The following is a 3,064-nucleotide window of genomic DNA, read 5'->3' on the forward strand; positions in this document are numbered from 1 at the left end:
TTTTGAGATGGAGTCTCGCTCAGTCGCCAGGGTGGAGTGCAGTGGTGCGATCTCAGCTCACTACAACTCCGCCTCCTGGGTTCAAGCTATTCTCCTGCCTCAGCCTCCCAAGAAGCTGAGACTACAGGTGTATGCCACCATGCCCAACTAATTTTTGTATTTTTAGCAGAGACAGGGTTTCACTATGTTGGCCAGGATGGCCTTGATTTCTTGATTTTGTGATCTGCCTGGCTCAGCCTCCCAAAGTGCTGGGATTACAGACGTGAGCCGCTGCGCCTGGCTCCATCTATCTTTTTTTGTGAAGTGTCTGTTCATATTTTTTGCTTATTTCTAAAAAATTTGTATTATGTTTTTATTACTGCGTTGCTGTAGTTTTTTAATGCATTCTAGAAACCTGTTCTTTGTCAGATTTCTTTTGCAAATATCCTTCCCAGCCTGTGGTTTGCATATTCATTTTCTTAGTGATAATTTTGATGAGCAGAAGATTTTACAGTGTTAAATAATGTCTAATTTGTCAGTTTTTTCTTTTATGGTTATTCTTTATTCCTATGAAACAAAACTTTTGTCTAACCCCATCATGAAGATAATCTCTTCTACTTTTCTCTAAAAGCCTCCAAAATTTTAGTTTTACAGTTACATAATTCATTTCAAAGTAATTTTATATATGATATGAGATAGAGGTTGAGGTTGTCTACCAGGAAAGCTCATCAGAGACTCAGCGCCCAAGTACTTAATTGGGAGCTGACATGTAGATAAGTTACCCTCTGCCTTGTATATACCAGAGTTCTAGATTATCAGGAGAATGTGTGTTAGCCTAAACTACATTGTAGTTCAGGCACAGTACATACAGATATATAAATTTTGTTTTAAAGCAACCAGTAATTTCCTTGGAATCAAATTGTCAGTCTTTCTTGGTTGCTAGCTCTAATCTCTGTGCATGTCATCCTGTGTACTGTTGGAGTCTGCCCTGTGCACACATGGTTCGTGGGTCAGGCAGACATTTGCACAGAATTTATATTCAGAACTTGGGGCCCTGTCTCTGTGGCTCTCTCCTTTGTATTATTCTGTCCTCACCTCCCAATGGGTGTGGTGTTTCCTTGTATCCTGGTTGTTAAGGCCAAGAAGGTTGTGCGCTTTTAACTGTAGTTTTTGCCGTCTTTCTTGGCCCAGACCTGCTTTCAGAGCAGAAACCATGGAAAGGAAAATATAGTGGTGTTCCTGTCTTCTATGTTATCAACTCTCCCCTCTAGATCTGCTTGCTTTTATTTTCACGCCAGTGCCTTGAGATCAGGAGTTAGTTAATTAAAGCCCACCTGATTTTTACAAATAAAATTTTATTTGAATATAGCCATGCCCATTTGTTTAACTTACTGTCTTATTTTGTTACAAAAGCAGCTAAAGACAATAAATATGGTTTTTGGACTTTTAGTATAATAATCTTTTTTTTTTTTTTTTAACTTCAGACTTTATAAAATGTTACATTTGATCTTTATTACATCAGGGACACTACAAATGGGAAAGATAATAATTTCACAGTTCTCCTCATTGATATTTCCTATCAGCCTCCACTTCTCTCCGAGTTCTCACCTGGAGCCACATTGATTCTGGAGCAGGGTTCCTTGCACTGAGCAACCTAGCATTAAAAGGAGGATTTCTTTTTTTTTAAAAGGTCACTTTGTAAACTGCTTGTCTGTTGGAACTTAGGGCATATGTAAAATAACAACTAGCATCTTCATAGCACCTTTTCTTTCATAAAATGCTTTACAGACAGAGTGTGGTGACTCATGCCTATAATTCTAGCACTTTGGGAGGCCAAGGCAGGTGGATTACTTGAGCCCAGGAGTTCAAGACCAGCCTGGGCAACACAGTGAGATCCCATCACTACAAAAAAATACAAAAATTAGTCAAGCATGGTGGTATGCATCTGTAGTCCTAGTTACTTGGGAAGCTGAGATGGGAGGATTGCTTGAGTCTGGAAGGTAGAGCTGTAGTGAGCTGTGATTGCACCATTGCACTCCTACCTGGGTGACAGAGGGAGACCCTATCTCCAGGAAAAAAAAAAAAGATATTTTAAGTCTTTGATTTGGTAATATTCAGTATATAAGAAGACTGTATTATAAGTGCTTTCTGAATATTTATTTTATTTTACTTTTTTGAGGTTGAGACAGGGTCTTGTTCTGTTATCCAGGCTGGAGTACAGTGGCACAATCTTGGCTCACTGCAACTTCCACTTCCCGGGCTCAAGTGGTTCTCATGCTTCAGCCTCCCAATTAGCTGGGATTAGAGGCCCAACTAATTTTTTGTGTTTTCAGTAGAAACAGGGTTTCACCATGTAGGCCAGACTGGTGTCGAACTCCTGACTTCAAGTGATCCGCCTGCCTTGGCCTCCCAAAGTGCTGGGATTACAGGTGTGAGCCACTGCGCGCAGCCAATATTTATTATTGTATTGAAGAAAACATCCTGAAATATTCTTCTCAGAAGATTAAAAGAATAAATCTTAAATGCATTCATAAATCAGCAAATATATAGCTTTATCTTTTTTGGCTTTTTTTCGTATGTCTTTTCTAAACAATATGGTAACATAGCTGATAAACATATTGATAGTTTAGCTTAGCTTGGGTAATTAGCCTAGTGAATAACCTCACCTCTGGTAGGTATGTTGGATTAATGCTGGAAATGCCCCATAAAGAAGAATACATCTGATCAGAGTTCTTCCTATTTTTCTTTTCCCATTTCTTACCCTCACTCATGCCCCAATTTTAAAGCCATCATCTTTACATTTCATTTGACTGGTGTGCAATATTATGACACTGTTATTGATTCAGAATATACTTAGATCTTCCTGTTTATGTTTGTTCAGCCATATTTAATTGTTATTTTTACTTAGCCCATCTTAGATTTGAAATTTGATTACATTCAATGTGATTAAAATATAGGCTTTTGAGTGAAATAGTTTGGTAAAACTTGCTGGCCGGGCGCGGTGGCTCAAGCCTGTAATCCCAGCACTTTGGGAGGCCGAGGCGGGTGGATCACAAGGTCAAGAGATCGAGACCATCCTGGTCAA

General features: G+C 39.1%; 1 protein-coding gene across 1 annotated transcript in view; it reads left to right on the top strand.

Annotated features, from left to right (window-relative positions):
- Positions 1-3,064, top strand: part of ANAPC1 (anaphase promoting complex subunit 1) — a 115,020-nt gene that overhangs the window by 87,224 nt on the left and 24,732 nt on the right. The window lies entirely within an intron of this gene.

This window comes from Cebus imitator, unplaced genomic scaffold (genome assembly GCF_001604975.1).
Source record: "Cebus imitator isolate Cc_AM_T3 unplaced genomic scaffold, Cebus_imitator-1.0 Scaffold222, whole genome shotgun sequence".
Classification (NCBI taxonomy): Eukaryota; Metazoa; Chordata; class Mammalia; order Primates; family Cebidae; genus Cebus; species Cebus imitator.